Below are 26,947 nucleotides of genomic sequence, written 5' to 3'. Positions count from 1 at the left end.
TAGGTCCAACCTGGAGAGAAAGTTTTAGGGAGAGCCTGCTATGTATCCCTGGAGTTTGGAGACCTATGTCAGTATAGACACTGTCACTGCCTCCTGTCAGAAATCCGAAGGCAGGAAACTTACTGGAGCAGCAATGACAAGGCAGCATGTCTGTTCAGCATGGCAAGGACATGTGAACTTCTCATGGATCAGGTGAGTGTCTCAGAAGGCAAAATAGCTTGAGCCATTTGCTTGTGCCTGCCAAAGAGCTTGCCAGTTGGCAAAGTGATACTGGCAGTAAGAAACTGTGGGTATTCCACAAGAGACAGGGGTTGAGGGGAAGTTTAAAAGGATTGAGTCCATATTTAAGAAGTGTGCGGCCGGGCGCGGTGGCTCACGCCTGTAATCCCAGCACTCTGGGAAGCCGAGGCGGGTGGATCATGAGGTCAAGAGATCGAGACCATCCTGGTCAACATGGTGAAACCCCGTCTCTACTAAAAATACAAAAAATATTAGCCGGGCATGGTGGCGCATGCCTGTAATCCCAGCTACTCAGGAGGCTGAGGCAGGAGAATTGCTTGAACCCAGGAGGCGGAGGTTGCGGTGAGCTGAGATCGCGCCATTGCACTCCAGCCTGGGTAACAAGAGTGAAACTCCATCTCAAAAAAAAAAGAAGAAGTGTGCAGTGCACAAATGTTCATTGCCGCACTGTTTACAATAGCAAAAACCTGGAATCAACCCAAATGCCCATTGATGATAGACTAGACAGGGAAAATGTGGCACATATACACCATGGAATATTATGCAGACATCAAAAACAATGAGTTCGTGTCCTCTGCAGGGACATGGATGAACCTGGAGACCATCATTCTCAGAAAACTGACACAAGAACAGAAAATGAAACACCGCATGTTCTCACTCATAGGTGGATGTTGAACAACGAGAACACATGGACACAGGGAGGGGAGCACTACACACTGGGGTCTGTTGCGGGGAATAGGGGAGGGACAGCGAGGGGTGGGGAGTTGGGGAGAGAGCATGGGGAGAAATGCCAGATATAGGTGAAGGGGAGGAAGGCAGCAAATCACACTGCCACGAGTGTACCTATGCAACTATCTTGCATGTTCTTCACATGTACCCCAAAACCTAAAATGCAATAAAAAAAAAGAAGTGTGCAGTGAAGAGGGTCCTGAACAATCACGCTCACCCTATGAGAGCAAGCATTCGGATGCCAGTCACGTGGAAGGCATTAACAACCAAGAGAGGACTCACTTTTTGAAAAGTAAGAGAGACAAAGGGCTGAGGAGAGAGAGACTAGATGGAGGAAAGAGCTTCATTTATGTCCTGAGAGGTACTCCTGTATCTTCCCTGTGGGAGCCTAAGAACTCAAAGAAGAAATCAACAAAGAGCCAATTTTCAGCATTTGGCATGTCCAGAGAGGACAAAGCTATCTTATGAAAGAATCAGTAAAGCAACGCCTTGCCATCTCCATTTCTATCCTCTTCACCCCTGGAGGTGATATAGCTATGGTTAGCAAGATGGGGTCGAAGAAGTAGAAGCCTAGGGGGCAAAAATGGAACAATTACACCTGCTTCCTTGACTCCATGCTCCTCACTGGTGGCAGGATCGAACTGGGAGAGAGGACGAGATATAACTTCAAATAAGGTCTGAGTTTTGATTATTTTATGGGGCTTCTGGTTGTCCCCTCAATGTCTTTTTCAAAGTCATAGAATGTTTAGCTAGATACAGGACTGCTTAGAGCATAGTTCGCAGTCTCCCTTTCAGGTAGATGCAGTAATGTGATTAAGTTCTGGCCAATGGGTTGTGAACATAAGCGATGGTAACAACTTCTGGGTCATGCCCTTAAAGGCTTTCACCCCCTTGATGACGGAAATGTGATGTGGTGCTGTCATTCTGTACCATGTAGTCTAGGACAACGGTCTAGGAATGGTGGAGCAAGAAGACATAGGGAGACGACACCGTGGCTCACTCTGTGGAATAGAGCTTCCATATTAGTCCACTTTTGCCACATAGTAAGCAAAAGTGTCAGTACCATATTACATTAAGCATTTGTTTCTCACTCATGGGTTTGTGAGTTGGTAGGGACTGCTGTGCTTGGTCTGAAACCCTGAACTTGAAGCAGGTTTTCTACAAATGTTTCAGCATGATGGTCCCCACTATGTGGGGTGTGTGATCGGAGTGAATGACCCCCTTTCTGACCACATCCAGCTTCCAAAATAAGTGGCTCTTGACACTGGAGCTACTCTGCTTCAGGATGTGGGTCAAGTTCAGCTCTAGTCCAGGTGTCACATTCTCATCCCCAGGCTCGAGGGAGATTGGAGGCTCCCAGAGGGAAGGTGGAACTTCCTTCCCATGGCAGCAGTTGGATCGTTTGCAGTTTCCCTACGCTTGCAGAGGCAACGTCTTGAGCCCCACTCAGAGACACGCGCACCAGTGAATGCTGCTCCTTTCTCAGAGGTCTGAGTTTTACCTCCACAAGGCAACTCCTCTAAACATCCAAATTGTAATAATCCCAACCTCTTCCCTTCCGCCTTCTAGCCCTAGGCATAGTACATCAAAGTGCTTCCTGCAGTTGCTACCTCCGTGATACATTAAGAGTTCTCTCTGACCTTATCAGTTGCCTAATAATAAATTCTTGATGTTAAATTCTCTTGGTTGAAATAACTGGGGTGGCTGGTTTCCTGATATGCAGTGAGTGATTCACTGGACTAAATCATATGCCTATCAGACATCTCTCAAGAATTTCCTCTTTGGCTGGACATGGTGGCTCACCACCTGTAATCTCAGCACTTTGCGAGGTCGAGGCAGGCAGATAACCTGAGGTCGGGAGTTCGAGACCAGCCTGTCCAACATGATGAAACTCTGTCTCTGCCAAAACTACAATAATTAGCTGGGCGTGGTAGCGTACACCTGTAGTCCCATCTACTCGGGAGGTTGAGGCAGGAGAATCGTTTGAACCTGTTGGGAGGCAGAGGTTGCAGTGAGCCGTGATCACGCCACTGCACTCCAGCTTAGGCAACAAAGTGAGACTCGGTCTCAAAAAAGAAAAAGAAAAAAAGGAATTTCCTCTTTGATGTATTTTATGATATCCTCCCCCCATATCTGTCACTCCTCTCTGTACTCATTTCTGTCATAGAACTTACTGTTGTAAGGTGTCATCATTGTTTTCTCTCATCCATCTCCATCCAAGGCCAATAGCTCCCTGAGGTCACAGCATACCTGTTTTCTCAGTAGTTGGCACATAGGAAACTGAACAGCACACGTTTGAATGAATGAGCAAGAAAAAATAAAATAGGAAAAAAAATCATTAGTATCAGATGGCCCAGGTAGCACCAAAAATGAAAGAGAAAGTTAGATGGTGATATGGAAAACAGGAGGACTGTGGCTGCCAGCTGTGAGCCCATCTGCAAGCACACAGCAAGAAGCTCTTGATCAATAACGTGAACCCACAGCAGGATGGAGAAGGTGCAGCTGAGGCTCTGCAAAGAATACTCGGTGACAGGACCCATACGAACAAGCAAAGGATTGGAAAACTCCCCGGGACGCGAAAGTGTGTTGGCCATTAGGGCTCCTGAGGGATGACCAAGCCTTAAGGGACGCCTCTCACTTGGCGCCTGGTCCTGCCAAGCCGTTTACCGGGTTTCATTCCCGGTTACCCCACCCCGCGCAACTAGTGGAAACAGGTAAAACCTGGAGAACTAGGTTCTACTATGGGGGCCGTTCCGGGCATGCGTGATTGCCCGCGCGCACAGGCGCAGTAACTTCCCCGGTAACTGGTACTGCCCATTTTAGATATGGGGAGTGGTTTCTCAGGCTTCCCTAATTTATCACCTTTCCTTTGGGCCCCCACCCTCTTGTTCCTGTGGGGGAAGCCTCGCGAGATTGCCCTTGGCAGTCCCCGGCGGCGCCATCTTTGTGCCTGGCGAGAGACGACGCCCGACGGAAGCCCTGAAGCCAGAGCTTGCTTGCCAAACTCTATCTCAGACCGGATCCAGGAAATACGAGGCGGGCCTCAGTGGGAGGGACGCACTGAGGGAGGAGGGAGGAAAGAGGGGCCGGCGGCGGCGGCTCACACCAGATCCCGGCCCCGAGCGGCGCTCACCCAGGGGGGTCGGGCGGGGAAGCGGCGCCAGCCCAGACCCCCCGCGGGAGCAGGCGACTGGCGTGAGAGCGAGGCGACGACGCCAGAGAGCGGCGGCCGTCTGGTGAGTGTCCACGGGGAGGCCCGGCACCTGCCCAAGCTGGGACGTCGGGGGCGCCCCCGGGATCGTCCCAGTGACCCTGCACCTGAGACGGTGGGCGTGTGAGCAACTGCGGGTGTCCCAGGGACTCAGCTCGGCCCGGGACTGTGGCTGACACCAGGAACTGCGGGGCTGCCGGAGGTTTGCGCTGGGCCTGGCGAGTCCGCGCCCGCCCCAGACGCCCCGGGAGGCCGAGGGAGAGGGAGTGGCTGGGATGGGCTGGCGACTTGATTGGCCTTGGTCCCCCAAACGGAGGGGACGATGCCCTTCCTCGCTGGACCCTAGGCATTGCGGAGAGTGAGCCTCAGTGGACAGACTTTAAGCCCCAGGAATGTGTTTGAGGATGAGGACTAGCAGCACCAGCGTGGGGGCCGTTGAGGGTGTTGAAAGATGTGAACGTTAGTAGCAGTATAGTAATCATTGTTGAAGAGGTGTACAGATGACTGTTGGTAGGTGTTGAGTAAGGAGAAAACGTTGTCTGCTTTCCTCTAAAGATCCACAAGCAGTCCTCTGAGGTCCAACAACAGATTAGAGTTATTCCCAGTTGGAGTTCTGTAGCTTACTACCGTGTGCCAGCTCATAAAGTGCGTAAAAACAGGATTTGAAGGGTGAGGGACAAGGAGGCATAAAGTAAGCTGCATAAAAAATCCAAAGATTGTTCTGTTAATGTGTTAAAATGTAAAGCATTCTGTTTCTATTGAAATGAAAAACTTAAATTCTTTAAGGAAACTTGCCACCTTTGGTTCAGACCAGACTTGTCAGTTTGATGTGCTCTTCAGTGACGTTTGTCAATCAGGCAGTGATTTTGGCATACAGTATATTTACTTCTCGTTTCTAAAAGAACAAGAATGAATGAGGAAAGGGAACAGTTTGACAAACTGAGCTTCCTTTGCACACTTTTTCATTTTGGAAGGATAAGAGAATTCACTTTTTTCTTTGCTTTAGCAATGATTTACAATAGTATACAAGAACATGTGTGAGAAGAAAGAAAGGGTTTTTGGAGATGAGAGTTTAATTTTGCACAGTGCTAAATTATAAAGGGCCTCATCACCCATGGTAAGTTTTGTAATGGTGTCTTTTTATGAACACCGGAAGAATGTAGGCACATACGTATACATGCTTCTTAGTCAGTGTGTATGATATGAATCTTTGCAACTTTAGGGACAGCCCCCGCCCCCATTTGCTTACAACTGGCTTAATCAAGGGAAAGTTAGACTTCAGTGACGGCAAATATTGAGTATGTGATTTTCATCTTCACATCTGAAAGAACAATCTATATTCAATCACCCTGAATTTTCTTCCATATGTTTATTTGATGGAGTCTTCTCCTCAATTATAGATACCACATTGTGTACAGTTTGTTGGAGCAAACAGAGCTAACATCGATTATATTCAGGCACTGGAGATCCTCATAGCTACCCTGTGCTAATAGCCCTATTGCACAGATAACAACACTAGCCTCCAGTATTCTTTGGTGACTTCCCTGAGGAGATTATATAGCTGGTAAATTGCAGAGCTGGAACTTAAACTCATGTAGGTCTGATTGTAGAGCATGTGTTCTTTCACCATACTCTGCATAAGATTTTGTGCTGACTGATAAAAATTTTATGAAAATGGAAACTTGTGTTTCAAAGAAACCTTTCAGTTCTGTTGGTAATCTTGAAAGCTTTCAGTGTCCTTGGCTCCAGATAATCTCAACGTATTTTTTTTTCTTTTCCGATGTGTCCTTTTTCTAGCCAGAGGTAACTTTTGAGCTAGAAGTCTGCTGACCTATAAAGATTCCTAATAGCTGGTAGTGACCTCTCGGAAACGCAGGTATTTTCAGTAATTTTGCCGCCTGTTTCATTATGCCAAAGATACTTCAGAGAACAAATATTTTGTTTATCCTGGTCCTGAGTAGTATTTCAAAGTATATTGTTAAGATGGCAGCTATCTATAGGGGTTTGGATTTGCTTTATCAGAGTTTGGAGATACACATACACACCCCTGCCTTCTCCAGCAAGTGGAGTACTTAACAGCTGACCCTGTTTTTCTTCTTACTAATTTGATACAAAGGTTTTGGACCCTGTTCATGATTTCCAGAAAAGACAGCAGCTCTTCTGGGATCCGACATAATCTCCTATGGGGCAAGGAATGAAAGACCTTAAAAGGTTCCCAGGCAGTGTCTGAGGTGTTGGTGAAACAGCAGGAACACCTTGCCAGTGGTCACTTTTATGTCCCATTGGTCTCTGTGGTTGCATCTTAATGTGCTGCATAGCCTGCCACCCTGGCCCTTATCTCTGCTCAAGAGAGGGCTCCACAAAAGAATAGCCACAGAAATCAGAAAAAAAAGAGAAAAAGATACTAAATGTCTGGTACTCAGCCTCCATCAAGTCATTAGGTCAGGTTTAGCTGTCTAGTTAATTATCTCTGGCTGAAAATTCTAGAAAAGTTATAAAATTTGCGATTTGCTGCTTCATCTTTTAAAAAGTACGTTGTTAAAAAAAAGAAGTACATTGTTTGGGGGCCTTCAGTTAAGTAGTCCTATCTTCATGGAAACAGAAAAGAAGTCTTGCGTTCCTCAGTACACATCAGCATGTATGTGTATTATGTGGATTTAGAGACTGTTTTAAATAATTGCTTGGCATTTTGACAGGCAATCTTTTGTCTGAATAAGTTTTTTAATATAGTTATACTCCCAAGAAAGAGTTAAATAAAGCATACTTCCTTACTTGTGAAAGTAATTACTCATGGTATTTGGGCTATTTATTAGGGTGAAAAAATCAACAAATGATAATGTAGCTAAATGCTTACCAAATAAATAAAGCCTTTTTGAAATGATTTATATTGCCACCATATAAACACCAGAACATTGCCTCATATGTACTTAGAAGTTTATTTTCATACCTTCTATATAATAAACCTCAAATTATTATCATGGCCACAAATATTCATTTCTCTAAACGTGAAATGGACCTGATGAAATATTTGGAACTATCAAACTGAATTAATTCTAAATAAGAACATTAATTCATGGACAATTCCGTTTGTCCAACTCTACCATCCTGGTTGCCTCCCTGCTTCAAATTTCTCTATTTCCCATTCTCTCTTTCTGATGCTGTTCCTGCCATTTACCTGGCACCCTTAGTTTTCTGCTGACCTGAAGTCTTCCATAGAGTGGATGCTAACAAGGAAGATATCAAAACTCCTCCAGGTCCCTTCTCCACATTCCTGTGCTGTAGGAGGTCCAGAGGGATGTGGATAAGACCTCTTAACCCACCCTATTCTTTCTTGAAAAGGACAATGAGAATAGCCAGAGTGAGGGAGGCACTGTCAAGACCCTCCAGTGGGTCTCTCCTCTTCTTCCCTCTCCTCACCAAGGAGGAAAGTTGGTAAAAGGCCACATGCTGCAGGAACAGGCACTGTACATTCATCCTCTTCAGCGGTCCCTGACCTTCACACTGTTTCCTCACTCCTTTCAGCTGCCATCCCCTCCTCCATCCTTCTTTTTCAGTTGGTCTTGCCTTCCTGTTCCCTGGATCTCCTCCCACCCCAGCCCTGCCTTTTTGCCCTCCTTCATGCTATTCCTCCTTCTGTGCCATCATAGTGAAAGAGGTCTTTGGTCCTAGGGAAGCTCAGACTTCCAGGCATGGGAGGGAAGATCTCCTTTTTCTACCTCCACGGCTAAATGGGTCAGGAGTAGTTGCTGTTATCCTAAGTTGGAATGCTAAATTGATTTTCCTGTAGAAACATTGCCCACACAGGTTCTGTGTTTCGTTATACTTCTGTAACCTTTTGGACATTTAGGCTTTTGTGAACGGGCTTGGAAACTGAGCATATTGATCATTGTCGCATGGAAAGGCAAGTTCTGAGTTTTAAAGAGATGATTTTAAATATCAGCTTGTACTCCAGAAATTGTTGAGGGTTGCCTGCTTTTTGTTAACTATTCACTGAAATGGTAGGTATTAATAGTATACCTTTAGCTGTCCGGAATTAGATTTATGTGGATCAGATGGCTCTTCTGGGAGATAAACTGATAGGCTTTTTAGATTGTCAATGAAGAATTTCTAAATTTAGGCACATGTTTTGAAATAAAATTTAAGTTAGTCCATCTCAGCTTAACATTATCATTAAAGCAGGCAGATCTTGCAGTTTTGTTGAAAGAGCATAGTTTTGGTTTTTCATAAAAGGAATATCTTGTTCCCACCACAAATTATTGCTGATTTGAAACTTTTCAAAGGTATTGGACCTCTTACAGTTATTTTACCCTCGTTTATTTAGTGTAAACATGGACAGCGTGTTTGTTTTACCACAAGATTTTCAAATAAAGGATTAGTGTATTGAGGTTACATACTGTTACCACCATTTGTGATATTCAGACAATTAAGTAAGGGATTTCAAAGTGATAAAAACAAAGCTAAGTACATGTTAAATTTGTTTTCCGTAAATGTGTTCAGTCTTATCTTGGTTGAAAAAAATACTCCTAATAAAAGGCAAGATGGGTCTTTTTTTGTTTGTTTTGTTTTCAGACCACTCTTTCATTTGAAAAATGAATTTCAGTAAGCACACTCTGTTCATTTTAAGAGTTTACCAAGTTATTTAATTACACACAGAGTGCAGAGGTTAAAAATATCTCTGGGGTAAAATGCTCAGATATTCAGATCTGACACTAACTAGCTCTGTGTTCTTGGGTAAATTACTTAATCTCTGACCTGTTCCCTCATTTTTGAAGTGGGGATATTGTGGTATCTACCTCATGTAAGGATTAAATGAGCCACAGGATGTATCATATTCAAAACATGCCTAGAAATGGAGAATGCTCAGAAAGATTCTTATTGTTACATTAATAATAATAATGCTAGTTATTATTATTATGTTATCATCATCATTACTACTATTACTGTTATTACTTCAGCTACTTTCTGAGATGATATGCCTTCTGTTCTGGGGTATGGGCATGAAAGATATATTTGTTTACCTGGTAGTAATTTTTAAATGTAGAGCTTATTTGAGAGGGCCAGGGACAGAGCAGAATGTTAACTGCGGGATACATACACAATTGGCCATAGTGCAGGAAATCCATAGAATATTAAACTTATTTTTTTTTCAGTAACACAATTCCTTTTGTTAGGTATAAAGAACTATGCCTTTTTGATGTTTGAGTAAAACTGGATTATTTGAGTAACTGCAATGTCTTTATTAAAATTCGGTTATATTGTTATCTACAGGCTAGAGTCTGTACGGGGGAAGCCTCAATTTCTAATGATCCATTGGTAAGACTTTTTTTAAGTAGCACCATTTTCTCACAGAAAAAAATGTCACATAATAGTGTTCAGATTCCCAAGCCAGCCCAACATATCTGAATTTGAATACTGATAGTATTATGAAAATAACTTTTATGTGTAACAGTGTCTCAGCAGGAACATGCACTGAGTGTGTCAATCACTGAAAGATTATGAACACAATCTTGTAGATAAGGCAGTAAGGTTATCTTTCTTTGCAGTCCTAGCAAGGACTGTCAAGCGTTGGGAAGAGAACTGTCTTCTCTGGTAGAGGCCAAGGGTAAGTAGTGGAGATTGGTCTCTAGAAGGCAGGAGCTTTTTTCTGGCTTGGGTCCTCAAAAGGCTGTATAGTATAGTGGTTAAGAGCATGGACCGTCCACTCAGAGTGCTTACCTTCAAATCTCTGTTCCATTACTTACAGAACTTCCCATCTGTAAAATGCAGATAAAAGTAATGCCTCCCTTAAGGGGTTCTTGAGAGGATCAAATGTGTTAATATGTGTGTAGCACTTAAAATAGCACCTGGCCCATAAGTGAGTACATAAGAAATGTTATATATTTTTTATTATTAAGCTTTACTGGCCTAGGATCTCTAGAATACCTTTTTCTGCTTCACTGTCCGCTGCCCATATCTTTTGCGCTAAATAGGATTCTTCTTTTCCCATTCCGTTGAGGAATGGTTTCAGACTTTTCATTCCTCCCTGAAGTATTTTTAAAGGGGTTTTGGGGGAGTTTATTTTGTTTTTTAATGTTGGAGGAATAGCATTTAAAGAGTCCTTTCTGTGAACCCACCCCATTTCCCCATTTAGGCCTTGTTTTGATGGAGATCATCATTTGAAGATAGATATTGACTGTGGGCATTTAATTGAGTCAGAATTGAGTTACAAATTTCTCAATTTTTGGTAGTTTTTGCTAAGTCATTTCTTTTTAAATAAGCTTTTTATTTTGGAATGATTTTAAACTTACGATGAATTTGCAAAGATTGTACAGAATTCTCACATACTCTTCACCCAAGTATCTATAACCCTGGTACATTCGTCTGAACTAAGACATTAACATTGGTACATTATTGTTAGCTAAACTGTAGATTTTACTCGATTTTACCAGAATCTCACTAATGTCCTTTTTCTGTTCCAGGATTCTATCCTGCACTTAGTTGTTAAGTCATTTTTCATTATTTGTATGTATATCATGGAGACCTCCAGTTCTTTAGTGAATAGATGTCTGTGGCTATAAAACCATTTTCTGTTTTAAGTTTTCTGTACATACCCAAAGGCTAGGTGTTTCCTCCAGGGATGACAAGTCCACGGATTTATCTTGGCCCTGAACTTTATAGGTTGAAATAAAAGGAGAGAGTCCTATTATAGTGGAAAGAACACTGTGGTGACAGAGTATAGGCTAAAGCATTTTTATAATTTAAAACTGTATTACATGGGACTAAATGGGTTATTTTATGCACTATTCATTTTTGATGGATTTAATTTCAAAATGACAAGTCATTCTTCCTATTAACAGTGTTAAGCATGCTTCTTATTCTTGGATATAGAAGCTAATTGAAATGAATTGGAGAATTTAATTTTTTAGTACTCATCATAGTTGTGATTGATTTCATAAATTAATATTTAGTATAATTTCAGTAATTTAGAACATTTGTTTATATGCAGTTTTAGAAAATCCTTGGTTTCGATTAGTGTTAGCAGTAGAGTTTTTTGTTTTTTTTTTGTTTTTCTTTTTTCAGGGATACCATATGTAATAGGTGCCATTGTTATTCTAACTTTTCACACATGCCTTCAGTTTGATGTCAAAGTCATCATTTAGTGTAAACAGCAACTTATCTGTTAGGCTGCACATCATGAACTTTACTTTTAGAAAGTCTTATCTTTTATGCCACAGAAATAGCGTTTGGCTATTAGTCATGGATGGCAAAGAAATTAATTTCGAGATGTTTGGATAAAATGTTTCAGTTGACTATAGTGTGTATTGAGGGACACTGCCAGTAAACAAATTTACTTGGTAGGTGGAAATCCCCTAGAAGTTACAGAAAATTGGGAGGAGGTGAACTTAATTAAATAACTTCAATTGTTTAGATGTATTCAGAGCTTCTTATGACCTTGAACAAATCACCCAACTTCAAAGGACCTTGGTTTCTTAATTTGTAAAATTAGGGAGTTTGACTAGCTGTGTAAATCTAGTTGTTAGTTAATTTCTAAGATTTAAAAGCCCTCTTGTTTAACAAAAACCTACAAGATCAAGTTGCTATCCGAAATCTTTATGAATCAACACTCGTCACTAAATCTAGAAATAAGTCAGTTTATCAGTTGGGTTCATTCAAATAGTTTCAAACCAATATTACTGTAAGTCAGAGAGTCACTAGTTGGTTTGACATTTCTTGCATGTTTTTGGTAATTAGTATATTGCTTTTTAAAATTCTGTTACTTGATTGTTGTGCTTTATCCTGAAGCAGTGAATTTGAAACTTTCTTGTTCTCATATTCCCTAAACAATTTGGAAAAATTTACTCCTTCACACTTAAACAACCAAAAACCTTTTACTGAAGTTTACTATGCAGAAAGTGCACATTATCAGTAGTGAACAACTCCGTGAATTTTCACCGAGTGCACTTGTGTGCTAGCACCCAGATCAAAAAATTGAATATCACCAGCAACTTAGAAGTTCCCCTTTGTGCTCCCTTCTGATCGCTTACCACCTTACCTCCCTTCCCCTGACCCCCGAACATTTTCCTAATTTTTGACACCACAAATTAGTTTTGCCTACTTTTGTACTTTATCTAAATGGACTCTTTTGTCTCTGACTTCTTTTATGCAGTGTAAATTTGAGATGTATTTATATTGTATGTAGTTATAGACTGTTCATTCTCATACTGTATACTATTCCACTGTATGAATAGATCATTATATATCATTATATTGTTGATGGATATGTAGGTGGATCTCAGTTTGTGAAGAATGTCTTTGTGACCTTGGAGTAGGCAAAGATTTCTTCAACAGGACTTTTCAAGAATAATTACTTCTTAAACAGTTTAGATTAGATAAGGAATTGGAGAACTGGTTTACTGAAATATGAGCAGTTAAAATGTTTTAAATGTTAATATATAGTTAAAACTTTTCATATTCTCTAAATCTCAGGGAGAATGTCAGTATTTTTAACTAAATGTTCCAGGTAACAGGTTACCTGGAACTATGAAATAGTACTTTCATAACTATTTTGGGAAGAATGCCTTCAAAAATGTGTCATGTACTTCATTGTCTTTTTGACTTGATTATTTGTAGGAGTTTTTTTTTTTTTTACTATATGCTGAAAATGAGCCCTTGTTAGTTGTAAATATCTTCTCCCATTGTGTGACATGCTTTTCCTATTTCATGGTATTCTCCTGAGAGAATACCTTCAAACAAAGCTTCTAGAAGATTTATCGTTTTGTCTTTCACATATAGATCTAGCATATACCTGAAATTGATTTTGTGAGATAGGGGATAATACTATTTTTTCCTATATGATAGCTAATTGTCCCAGCACACCATTTCCCTGCTATTTTCAGGAATCAAATGTCCATATATCTGTGGTTCTCTTTCTGTGCTCTCTCTTCTGTTCCTTTGGTCTGTTTGTCTCTACTTGTACTGAGACCACATTGTCTTGTTTATTATAGTTTTATCATAGAACTTAATATCTAGTAGAACAAGTTCTTCCACATTGTCCTTCGAAAGCATCTTTGCTATTCTTGGCCCTTTGCATATTTCTTTGATTTTAATATCATCTTGTCATTTTCCACACACACCCACAAAACCTGTTGCTATTCTGATTGGAATCGCATGGAATCTAGAGAGCAATTTGGGAAGAATTGATATATTTATTGTTTTGTAATTCATGAACATGTTATACTACTCCATTTATTTAGGTCTTTAATTTCTTTCAGTAATGGTTGTGATTTTCTCCAGAAGATTGTTCACAGCTTTTGAGAGTTTTATTTGTAGATATTTTATATTTTTTGATATTATAAATGTTTATAGCCATTATTTTGTTTGTATCTTTATATTGACCTCGTATCTAACAATTTTGCTAAACTTTTAGTCATATATCTTTAGAGTGTGTATTTAATCTTTTACTACGTATTCAATATTCTTATCTGCAAATAGTCTTGTTTCTTTTTTTTTTCAAAATATTATACTTTTGTTTCTTATCTTACTGTACTGGCTAGTATTTCGATTATAATGTTGAATAGAAGTAGTAATAATGGCACTATTGTCTTGTTTCCTTTCTTGAAAGGAAAACTGAACATTTCTCCACTAAATATGATGTTTACTTTAATTTTTTTCTAGATATCATCAGATTAAGGAAGTTTCATTCTGTTTGTTAGGAGCTTACATCATGAATATATAATGAATTTTATCAAATGCTTTTTCTACTGTTAACCATAGGATGTTACTCAAATCAAATTATATTTATTGATTTCCTAATGCTAAATAAACTGCATTTCAGAAATAAACCCAGCCTGATCAATATCACATTTTCCTCTAATTTTGCTTTGGAATTTTGGATATTTGTTCCTGAGTGGGATTGGCCTGAAATTTTGTTTTTCTTGTACTGTCCTTGTCAGGTTTTAGTAACCTTGTAAAATGAGTTAAGGAAGATACCTGATTTTTGATTCTCTGGAAGGGTTTAGGTTAAGTTTGGTTTTATTTTTTAAATGAATGATAGAATTTAGCAGTGAAGCCATTTAGGCCTAGAGTTTTCTTTGTGGGAAAGCTCTTAATTACAGATGCAGTTTTAAAGATACTAAAAGTATTCTTCAAGTGTTTCTATTTTGTGATATCTGCTTTTATATTCATTATATTTTTATACTTCTTTTAGGAATTATTTTGCTCTTCTTTTTCTAACTTCTTAAGATGGGTAGGTAGGTCATTATACCCTCATTTCCTTCCTGACATACACATTTAAAACTATACATGTCATTTTCAAGTATTGCTTTACCTTCATACCATCATTTTTGAGATGTAACATTCTCATTATTTCACAATATTTTAAATTTAAATTTCTTTTTTGATCTGTGGGCTTTTAAATAGTATATTTCATGATTTCTAGTAATATGAGAATTTTCTAACTATGTATTTTTTGTATTTTGTTTCTGGCTTTAATACATTTTCCTTAGAGAACTTTGTTTGAGTGATCTCAGTCTTTTAAAATGCCCTGAGACTTAATTTATGGCTCAGCATGTGGTCAGTTTTTGCAAATATGCAAGGACTCAAAAAGCACATATTCTGTAGTTACTGGATATATCATTCTATATATGCCCATTGATCAAGTTTGCTAATCATGTTGTATCTCTGTCCCTGCTAACATTTTTGCGCTTATTCTTTTAACTACTGAGAGAAATATATATATATATATTTTTTTGAGATGGAATCTCGCCCTGTCACCCAGGCTGGAGTGTACAGTGGCATGATTTCAGCTCACTGCAACGTCTGCCTCGCGGATTCATGCGATTCTCCTGTATCAGCCTCCCGAGTAGCTGGGACTACAGGCACATGCCACCACACCTGGCTAATTTTTATAATTTTTGTATTTTTGGTAGAGACAGGGTTTTACCATGTTGGCCAGACTGGTCTCGAACTCCTGACTTCAAATGATCCACCTGCCTTGGACTCCCAAAGTGCTTGGATTACAGGTGTGAAGCACCACACCCAGCCAAATGATATATTAAAATTTGCCACTGAGATACTAATACATGTCTAATTCTTTGAGAAGTATTGTCAACTTTATATATAATTTGAGTCCATGTTATCAAGTGCATACAAATTTTGTTCGTTATATCGTTCTGGTGAATTAAGCATTTTATCACTATGAAGGGACTCTTTAACTCTAGTGATCGTTTTTCTTTGATTCTGTTTTGTCTGAAACTAATACAGTAATAACATCTTTGATATAGCAGTACCATCTTTATTTTAGCTAATGTTTGCATGATATATATTTGTTTATTCTTTTACATTTAACCTTTCTGTATTCTTATGTTTTAGATGGGTCTCTTGAAAGCAACATATATTTGTAGATTTTTTTGTTAATCCAATCTGATAATCGTTCTTTTTTGGAACATTTGATTCATTTATACTTAATATAATTGGTATTTTGGGATTAAGTACAGCATCACATTTTTATTCTATTAGCTCTGTATTTCTTTTTCCCCTTGTCCTTTTCTTTTATTTGACTGATTATTTTTATGTCCAGTTTTTCCTTTACTACTTTAGCTATCACTTACTCATTTTTATTCTTTTTGTGATTACCCTAGCATTTATAGCATGTTTTCTTCATTTATCAAAGTCTAGTGTTAATTGATACTTCTACCTTCCTCCTAGTTGAAGCAAGAATATTAAAGCAACTTAGTTCCATTTACCTACCTTGTTCCATGCATATTGTTGTCCTGTAATTTCATTTTCTGTGTATATTTTAACCTTACAAGCTATTATTATTTTATACAGTCAGTATTCCTTTAGATTTCACATGCTTATTTGAACTTCATGGTTCTTCATTTCTTTCTCTATTTGTGACCTTCTAGTTTTCTTTTGCTTTATTCTTAGGGTTTGCTTGAAATGAACTCTGTTTTTATTTGTCTGAGCCTGTATCTTAATTTTTTTCTTGAAGGATATTTTCTCCTCAGTGGAATACTAGGTTGGCAGTTGTTTTCTTCTTGCTCCTTGGAGTTACACAGTCTTTTAGCTTCCATTTTTGTTGTTGAAAATTAAGCTATCAATCTAACTGTTGCTTCTTTGAGAGTAATCTCCCCACCCCTGCCCCCACCACCCCTTCCCTTTAGGCCCCGCCATCAGAATGCTTTAAAATTTTCCTTTGTCTGCTAGGAATTCATTAGATTGTTACACATGTGATTTGACATGTTTCATCATTTTTGGAACATTTATTCAAATATTCCCTCTGCCTCATTCTCTCTCTTTTCCTTCCAGGATTCTGATTAACTCTTGGATATTAGACCTTATCACTGTATCTTCCCTGTTTCTTACCCTCTCTTCAATCTGAGCTTTTAACTCCTCCCTGCCCGACCTATCTTTTGTTCACTCTCTCAACTGTGTCTATTGGCTGTTAGACCTGTTTATTGAATTCTTAATTTCAATTTTTGCATTTCTCAGTATTCTTTGCTTCTTTTAAAAATCTGTTGTGTAGCCCGGGTAACATGGCAAAACCCCATCTCTACAAAAAATACACAAATTAGCTGGGCATGCTCATGCATGCCTGTAGTCTTAGTTACCCAGGAAGCTGAGGTGGGAAGATAACGTGAGCCCCAGAGGTCAAGGGTGTAGTGAGCCTTGAACACGCCACTGCACTCCAGCCTGGGTGACAGAGCGAGACCCAGTCTCAAAAACACCAAAATTCTGCTGTGTCACTTCTTATGATTTCTAGGTCATTGCTGAGATTTTTAAGTTTGGCTTTCATCTCCTTGAATATAGCAAGCCTTGAACATAATTTGAAATCCATGTCTGATAATTCCAGTACTTGGAGTCCTTCTGAGTGTATTCTGGTCAACTTATCTTGTCTCCTCATGTGCCTGATTGTCTTTAATTGGATGCTCAGCATTGTATTTGAAAAATCATTTGAGACCAAGGATGATAGTTTTTCAGAAAGGGGAGGGTGGAGAGAGAGAGAGAGAGAGAGAGAGAGAGAGAGAGAGAGAGAGAGAGAGTGTGTGTGTGTGTGTGTGTGTATATATATACATCTGCTTGAGGGAATCCAGAAAATCCAGAGTTGCTTAATCAAATTTCAGCTTTGGAGACCTTCCTGGGCCAACCAGATGACTCAGGGCCACATAGCCTTCATTGTATGGACCGATTCATTGTGGTTCAGCCTTATTTCTAAGGTGCAACCTTTCAGGGTCCCAACCTGAAAGTGGGTGAAGAGGATTTTCCCTTTGGTTATTCTATTTTAGCTCTTTGACACTTTTAAGAAAGCCATTTCTAATATTTTCACCAACCCTATTACTTATTTGCAGATAGGGAGGTGTTTTGTTGGCTCTTTATGGGCAGGATTTACTTAGAAATAGCAAAGACTTTCATTTTCTCTAAGACTTCAGACTCGGCTCTAGTTCTCTTTAAGCTTTGTTTTATATAGCTGTACTCACATGTATAATTATATACATGTTTAATTGAAAGGTTACATTGTATGCATGTAAATATAAGTAAATTGTTTCCTAAATACTCAGCAATATTTCAAGTCTCTTCAACCTTGGTCCGTTGCTAGATCTTGACAACGGGCAGATTTATTGTATTTAAATTTCAGCAATGTCTGGAGTGACTCAAAATATGAAATCCCTCTTAATTGCTATTGAAATTAGGATGCATAATATCAACTAAAGTTTTTTCCTCTCATGGAAAAGAATACTTTCCTATTTACACTTTTGTAATCACAACTTCTGTCTTAGTATATCTATATGTAGGTAGAATGTATAGCTGCCCTTGTGAAATAGAAAAAACAAGGCACTTCTGCTGAGATTCCTAGATTTCTGCCAAATAAGAACCCTCAAACAACCTAATAAATGAACATTGTGCTTTTACAAACTTTTTCCTTCTATGTAAATTAATAACCCACAGCAGCCTTGCAGGGTGAGTATGTGATAGTTAGGTGTGATATTAAGCAAAGGATTAGGAAACAGGGCTAAGAGGTTAAGTAACTTGTCTGTAGTCCCACACCTGGTGAATGGCGTATGTTCTTTGTCTGTTACTATTACAACATTGTGTCTCAGCTATAATGGCCAGGTAACTCTTGCTTACAGATGCTCACTGACTTCCCAGTTTTATCATGTTATGCTTTCTTCTTTCTGTAAGTCATATAATATCCTGACCCCATGACTCATATCCTGAAGATTGAGATAATTGGGAGATTACTCCATATCCCATCCTTACCGCCTTCCACCCTATTTCTAGAACATGGTACCACCAACTCTGGAATTTGCTAACCTCTCTGCCCTGTTAGAAAGCTTGCTGTGCACTGGTCCTTTCTCATCTCTTCACGTACTGTCCCTTTCCCTCTGACATGCCTCAATTTTTTCAGTTCTAAAAGAAATGCGTCTTTGCTTTCCAGTTCATTTGCCATCTTTCTTAGCACTCAGGGCTTCCTTTGTTGCTTCTCTGGTCACTCTTGATGAAATCTTAGCCAGTCTTTCTTATCTGTTTACCTTATCCTTCTGAATCTTAAGAAGGACAGAAAGCTTATCTGCCTTGTACTTCTTTCCTAGCAACAGAGTCAATGCTCCTATACTTTTAGTAGTGATTCTGCTTCTGAATGCCCCTCATATCTCATTTTCAAATCATTGTTTTCAGCATCCAGCAACATCCTTGCTACTCACTTGTAATGATAGCCTTGAACAATTGTCTTGCATTAGGCCTGTGTCAAATGCCCTTGTTTATTTATAGGTACTTGACATTTGAACATTTTATATGAACATGTCTAAATGTACGCAAATGAAAAGTTCAATGAACTTCTGATGCTACAGTTGTGTATGTTTTGCCATACTAGTTTCCTCTCCTTACCCCTCTTTTTTCCAAGAATTTAAAGCATAGCCAAGACATAATTTCACTCCTCAATAATTTAACATCTCTAAAACAACACATTTTCTTACATAGCTACAATGTTATTATCTTATACATCACTCCTAGTAAGAATTCTTGGCTGGGCACGGTGGCTCACGTCTGTAATCCCAGCACTTTTGGGAGGCTGAGGCAGGCAGATCATGAGGTCAGGAGTTCAAGGCTAGCCTAGCTAATATGGTGAAACCCCATCTGTACTAAAAATACAAAAAAAAAAAAAAATTAGCTGGGCGTGATAGCGCCTGCCTGTAGTCCCAGCTACTCTTGAGGCTGAAGCAGAAGAATTGCTTGAACCTGGGAGGCAGAGGTTGCAGTGAGCCAAGATCATGCCACTACACTCCAGCTTGGCAATAGAGCGAGACTCCATCTCAACAACAACAAGAAAACAATTTTTAATAGCATATACAGTACAGTTGACCCATGAACAAAGCCAAAGAGTGCTGACTGCCTGCAGAGTCAAAAATCCACGTGACTCTTTTTTGTTTGTTTGTTTTTTGTTTTTTTATTTGGAGACAGGGTTTCACTCTGTCCCCCAGGCTGGAGTGCAGTGGCATGATCATGGCCTACTGCAGCCTCAGTCCCCTGGGCTCAAGTGATCCTTCCACCTCAGCCTCCTGAGTAGCTGGGACCATGAGCATGCACCACCACACCTGACTACTTTTTTATATTGTTTTGTGGAGATAGGGTCTCCCCACGTTGCCCAGGCTAGTCTTGAACTCCTAGGATCAAGGGATCCTCCTGCCTTGCCCCCCCAGAGTGCTGGGATTACAGGTGGGAGCTACTGTGCCCAGCCCATGTGCAACTTTTGACTCCCTGAAAACTTAATTACTAATAGCCTACTGTTGACCAGAAGCCTTATCAGTAATATAACCAATTAACACATATTTTGTATGTTACATATATTAACTACTGTATTCTTCTAATAAAGTAAGCTAGAAAAAAGAAAATGTTAAAATCAAAGAAAAATGTATTTACTACTCATTAAGTGAAAGTGGATCATCATAAAGGTCTTCATCGTTGTCATCTTCACATTGAGGAAGCTGAGGAGGAGGAAGAGGAGGGATTAGTCTTGCTGTCTCAGGCATGGCAGAGGCAGAAAAAGGGGAAGAGGTAGAAGGAGAGGCAGGAACACTTGATGTAACTTTTTTTTAATTGAAAAAAATCCACATATTAGTAGACCCAACATAATTCAAACCTGTGCTGTTGAAGGGTCACTTGTACTTAGTCCATCCTCAGGTTTCCCTAATTGTCTAAAAATATTCTTTTTTTTTTTTTTTTTGGATAATTGGTTTGTTTGCAACAGGATCTGCTCATTGTATTTGGTTATCCCCTTAAATCTCTTAATTCTCTTATAATTTATAACAGTCCTGTCTGCGTTTTTTTCATGCTCAGAATAGCCCATTCTGGTGAGGTATTGTTTAACTTGTTTCTTTATCCTCTGTATTTCATATGGACTGGAAATTAGATCTGTATGCTTAATTAGGTTCAGAATATATTTTTTTGGAGGGGTGTGTAAGAGTGCTTGTGGTCACTTCATACTACACCACATCTGGAGGCACATATTGTCTGGTCATTTCACCTTAAGCGTTGTGAAGATTCATCAGAGGGTTCAAGTGGTGACAGCTTGATCCCTTTGTGAAGCCCAACCTTTCACCTAACGCTTTTACCATCCATTGATTACATGAACTAGTTATGTAATTAAAGGTTGCAAAATTGTGATTGTTCTAATATGGTCACTTCTGCTATTATTAGCTGAAATATTTCTATATGAATGAACTGTTTTCTCATTCACAAGAGCTATTTGGTTAACCTAAAATATGTAGTCATTTATTGAGTTGTTAAAATCCCCAATTGGGTAACCAAAGACTGCTTTCTTCTTTAACTAAAACTCTTATTATTTTACTAAGGCTTATGATAAAGTGATTTTCTTTCTTCTTCAAGAACTTAAAGCTATTCCTGAATGTTAGATTAGTGATTTTTGTGGGTTGGGTCATGGGGAACATCTTCCAATCCTGAGTGAGCAGTTCTAATCCTATTGAGGAAAAAGTAGGGTAGCAGGGGAGAAAATAACAACAGAAGAAAAGATTATTTACTCTCTTCATTGTTGTGGACTTGCAGTGCTGGTGTGGTGCTTGCTTGGGGTGGGGGAATTTTAAAAATTCCTCTACCAGAGACTAAATCAGACTCACCACGGAGTCCTTTAAATTTTAAAGACCTATGGCCCTAAAAGGGCCTCAACACAGTTTTGCAATCAAATTCATTAAATTTTAATGACTAGTACATCTTGGGAAGCTGCAGGAACTCCTAATGGTTTTCCATGGATGCAGCTAAAGCTCCTCTTGCTAGCTTTCTCTGAAGCTGAAATCTCAGGAAAGCTTTGTTCGTCTCCTCTGCTGTTATAAAGCTCAGCCTTAGGCACTAGAGGTGATGAGAGAGGAGCAGTGTGGCTCAGGCAGTCAGGAAAACTTTCTCTTGTATATCAATTAAACATAAATTTCATTCACTGAAATTTCATGTAGTAAAATGGCTTCCTGCTTTTTCATGACCTTTTATTCATATACTATATCACTTGCTCACACTGTCATATTTAAACCTTTCACAGTTTGAATCTTACCTCATTAGCCTTTTATTTTTTAGGACACTATCTTCAGCCTTCAAGTTTTTGACCGTGAATTGATGTGTGTCAAACTGGATGAGTTATCTTAGTTGAATTTTCACCAATTGAAAAATTGGAGGTAAGGAGCATATTCCTTTTTTGAAAATGAATATATATTAGTGTTAACATGTTTACACCCTCCCTCCATTTATATTCTGTGTCCTTTGTGCATTTAAGAGCAAGGATGATGAAATAAAAGATGTCCAGGTGATTTCATGCGTTTGGCTTTAGGCCCTAAATCAGGACCCTAAGGAGCAGCAGCTGCTACTGCTATTGCTCCTACTGGTACTATTAGTACTACTACTACTGCTGCTACTGCTACTGCTACTGTTACTGCTACTACTGCTACTACTGCTACTAGTGGGAGTTAACAATTGTCCAAGTTCTTTGGACAATTCATTTGCTATTAGAAACCTTACCTGAAAATAGAAGGGTAATTTAGCAGTTTATTTTGAATAAAAGAGGCTAATCCCACTCAGGTGCTGGATCCCCAGCATTGGAGCTAGGGGAGATTGAAAGATCTACCCCAAGGAATAACTAGATATGTGGGATGTACAAATCTTCCCAACTTCCTAGTTTTTGTAATTTTTCTTATTCTCAAATCCATGTTGCATAATTGAATTGAGCAGATGGTAAATACAGTATTATAAACAGAAAAGGGTATAATATTTTTAGTGGTCTTGTAACCGTAATTCTTGCTTTGAGCCATTGGTAGATCTCTATCAGGAAAGACTACATAACAGTTTCAGCCGTTGAGTTCTAGATAGTTTTATCTTTCCACGTTATGGAAAATGTTCCCACTTTTTATAACATCCGTTTCCTAGTATAATAACACACATGAGTATGTACTGTGAATTAAATCCTTAGGCAAGATGTTTTGACACCTATTTAATAATCTTAGCTTTTAACAAGTTTTAAAATCCCTCCAGCCTTAAGTTATCTTCTTGTTTCAAGTGTTCGTATTTGTGTTGACAGGGTTTTTCAGATTTGGGACTATTAGAATCTTGGGCTGGATGGTTTTCTGTTGTTTGGGCTGTCCTGTGCACTGTAGGGTGTTTAGCAGCATCTCTGGACTCTGTCTGTCAGCTATCAATGCACATCTCCTCAGTATGACAACCAAAAATATCTTCAGACATTGCCAAATGTCCCTTGCAGGGCAAAATCACCCCCAGTTGAGAATACTGGGTTAGATGATGTGGAGTTTCTTCCAGCTTTATAATTCTGTTGTTTTTATTTTAAACAAAAAACCTACTCTTTTTTTGTAATCCAGCTTAAATGTTATCTTTTCCCGGAAGCTTTCCTCAGCTCTCCTTCTCTTTGTTCTACCTTCATTGTTTCTTTTTTTCTGACTATTATAGAACTCAACCCCACTCTATTATAACTGCCAGTGTATTTCTCTCACTACAAGAACATGGGTCCTCTGTATCGCCAAGCTTAGATTTTACTAAATGAATGGACAATGGATTAGAAATTGTTTAGTAAATGATTAAAATGGCATTTCTGTTAATCTTTCAAACTCTTCCACTAGGAAATTCCCACAGTTGTGATCTTCGATTTCAGAGTTAATGAAACTATTCATTTTTTAAAGAATCTCTTAAATATATTAGAAGGCAGGAGCCTCCTTTATATATGTGAGGATGCTACATGAACACATCCAGGCTGCACTTGAGAGAAAGTCACACAGAAATTCATGACGTGAAGAGTTAAGTCTTTTCAACTTTCATATCCAGAGGTTTCTCCTGTACCTTCACTTTGCTTCTTAATCAGAAAGCTTCCATCTATTCAGAAAAATGTAACAAAGAAAGTAGTACTATTTTTCATTGTATAGCCTAAAATATATCACCATATGTGAAGTCAGTATTTCTCACAGTAAGAAATAAATTTCAATCGGAATCTAGTACATATACACCTGAAACAAGTTTTTAAATTAGTATTTGCCATTACTGTGTGTGAAACACTTTGATATTTTCTGTTATTTCTTTTTCTTTTCCCCTTAAATTATAGTCGTCACCTAGTACATTTGTTATACAATTCATTAATAGGTCACAACCCACCGTTTAAAAAACACTGTTCTAAGTAATCTCCTTAAGTAATAAAATGATCTGCCTCTGGCATATGTCACCAACAAGTTGTTCCGTCTTTCTTTTAAAATAACATTATTTAGGAATTGACACAACCAAGACCTTAAAACACCTTAACCAGAGCAAATTAGATTTCTAGTTATTTTAAAGGCCTATATTTTGTCATTTATATTGAATATTTAGTGTGGACAAGGCACTATAGCCAAAAGAGCATGTTTGGTTCTTGTTCTCAAGATTTATAGTGAAACATCCTAGAGGAGCATAAACAGTTAATCAGTATATCAAGTGTTGAAAATGATAATCAACACACAGTGACTTTTATAGGCATTTACGAAAGGAAGAAAATTTTATAGGCACTTAGGAAGGGGTTACATAAATGTGGGATGGCAGAAAACAAAAAAGAAGTCTGGGTGCAGTGGCTCATCCCTGTAATTCCAGTATTTTGGGAGGTCAAGGTTGGCGGATCACCTGAGGTCAAGAGTTTAAGCCTGGCCGATGTGGTGAAACCCTGTCTCTACGAAAATTAGCCAGGCATGATGGAGGGTGCCTGTAATCCCAGCTACTCAGGAGGCTGAGGCAGGAGAATTGCTTGAACCTCGGAGGCAGAGGTTGCAGTGAGCCGAGATCGTGCCATTGCACTCCAGCCTGGGTGACCAAGCGAGACTCCATCTCAAAAAAACAAAAAAATGTGGGGTGGATTTTGTGTTGTGTATCAGAAAGTTGATAAAAATATTACACATGGTAGAAACAGCATTCATTCTGCTCATACTCGAAGGTCATTTGTTTTGATAATCAAAGTAACTGAGAAATTAAAAAATAAGAAGTTTGGGAAACTGCTAAGTATATGTGACACAAACAGGGTATGTTATTTTAGTTCTACTGTAGTTGTAAAATGAAATTTACTCAGGAGATCAGTTTAAAACTTGTGTGTATGATAGCTCTGATAAAAGTGAATATATGCCATAAAATGATAATGTTAACATTGAATTAGTAGATTTACTGAGAATGCAGATAATTTCTAAATGATGGGGTGAGAGATTGCTCATCTGTTAAAATAAGTGAATAAGGTTACTATTCTCTCTCTCTTTCTCTCTCTCTCTCTCTATATATATATATATGTATGTTACACACACTTATTTATATATAACAATATATATACACAACAATCTGTTTATATATATTGCTATGAATATAAAAAAGTTATATTTTTCAAAAAGTTATATACACTTTATGCTATGTAATTAAAAATCATATAGGCCAGGCGTGGTGGCTCACACCTGTAATCCCAACACTTTGGGAATCCCAGGTGAGCAGATTGCTTGAGCCCAGGAATTTGAGACCAGCTTAGGCAGTAGGGCAAAACCCTGTCTCTACAAAAGATAGAAAAATTAGCCAGCTGTGGTAGTGCACGCCTGTAGTCCCAGCTATTTGGGAGGCTGAGATGGGAGGATCACTTGACCTGGTGGGGGTCAAGGCTGCAGTGAGCCGTGAGTTTGCCACTGTACTGTAGCCTGTCTCAAGAAAAAAAAATTATATTCATGCTTCATAGGCCTGGGTTTAATCCTCTTTTTTCTAAATGGAATGGAGGCTCAGGATGCTAAGTCAGAACCAGGTGTAACTTAAGAAAATAAGCAGTGGACTTGTTTTTCTTTGTGAACATCTGCTCTCTTCTGTGGGATAATGTAGAATTTAGTTACTGTAGAAGATATTTTTGATGTAAAAGAAAAGAAGATTCAGCTTGTCAGGATACTTGGGAAAGAGCCAACCTACCCTGAAAGTGTGGTCTAGCATCCTGTCTGCTGTTACTTTGAGGCACCAGAAGTCTACTAGTTTTTGTTATTTTCCATATTGAGTTGAGAAGTTAGCAAAAGGATAACCATCTTTTCATTTTCTCAGATTTCTAGACTACTGAAAAGAAGTTGCTTTCAGAGCTGGAGATGTGAATATAATTTCTGTGCCAGGGTTGATAAACCATCTTGAGGTATATATTTTTTTTTCTAATTTTAAGTAACTCTATTTTTTAGAACAGTTCTAGTTTTACAGAAAAATTGAGAAGATGGTACAGGGAGTCCCCATATACCCTGCACTCAGTTTCCCCTGTTAGTAACAGCTTACATTAGCACAGTACATTTGTTACAGTTAGTGAACCAATATTGAAACATTATTGTTATCTGGAGTCCATACTTTATTCAGATTTTCTTAACTTTTACTGAACATGTTTTTTTCTCTTTGAGCATTCCATCCAGGCAACCCTATCACACTTGGTAGTTATGTCTCCTTAGGCTTCTCTTGGCTGTGACAATTTCTCAGATTTTTGTTTTTGAGGAGTACTGATCAGGTACTTTGTAGACTGTCACTCAATTGGGATCTGTCACATACTTTTCTTATGGGTAGAATGGGGTTATGGATTTTGAAGAGGAAGACCACAAAGATAAAGTGCCATTCTCACATTCTCATCACATCATATCAACACTCCATGCTATCTACATGACTTGCCACTGTTGATGTTGACCTTGATCACCTGGCTGAGAAGATGTTTGTCAGGTTTCTTCACTGTAATCTTTTTTTTAACACCCCTTTCCTGTATTGTGCTCTCTGGAGAGAAGTCACTATGTGCAGTCCACACTTAAGAGGTGGGAGGTTATGCTCCACCTCCTTGAGGTGAATTATTTATGTAAATTGTTTGGGATTTTTCTGCATGAGAGGCTCCCCCCACCCCTTATTTATTTATCATTCATTCATTTATTCAGTCTTTTTTAATATCAGTATGGGTTTGTGGATATTTATTTTATACTTTGGGTCATAATACAGTACTGCTTTATTTATTTTGGTGTTCAAATTTTTCCAGCTTTGACCGTTGGGAACTCCTTCGGTTGGCTCCTGTGTGATTTCGACATGTCCTCATCACCTTGAGATTTGTTTTTTTTAGTACTTCCTTACTTTCTGGTACTACAAGATGCTCCAGGCTCATCCTATATATTCCCTACTCCAGTTCTAGAATCATCCACTTCTCCACAGGGCCTTGGTTCCCTTTATTAAACAGAGAATACAATTAGAAATCAAGATCTCTGTGCTGGGTGTGCTCATTGTTACTGGGATATTGTAGCC

At 38.9% G+C, this 26,947-nt stretch overlaps 1 protein-coding gene across 17 annotated transcripts in view; it reads left to right on the top strand.

Annotated features, from left to right (window-relative positions):
* The first annotated feature begins 4,014 nt into the window (after window positions 1-4,014).
* Window positions 4,015-26,947, top strand: part of TAB3 (TGF-beta activated kinase 1 (MAP3K7) binding protein 3) — a 60,117-nt gene continuing 37,184 nt past the window's right edge. For 6 of the 17 annotated variants that reach the window (XR_001909222.4, XR_013531364.1, XM_017968584.4 and 3 more), the window contains exons 1-2: window positions 4,015-4,205; window positions 21,740-21,837. The gene's annotated coding sequence lies outside the window, so the exon portion shown is untranslated. Of the gene's footprint in view, window positions 4,206-21,739; window positions 21,838-25,735; window positions 25,821-26,947 lie in introns of all 17 variants that reach the window. The other 11 variants (XR_013531367.1, XR_013531365.1, XM_035287699.3 and 8 more) reach the window with 2 other exon arrangements.

Source organism: Callithrix jacchus, chromosome X (assembly GCF_049354715.1).
Source record: "Callithrix jacchus isolate 240 chromosome X, calJac240_pri, whole genome shotgun sequence".
Taxonomy (NCBI): Eukaryota; Metazoa; Chordata; class Mammalia; order Primates; family Cebidae; genus Callithrix; species Callithrix jacchus.
Note: the sequence above shows the minus strand (reverse complement) of the source record. Positions and strands in the feature narration are given on the sequence as shown.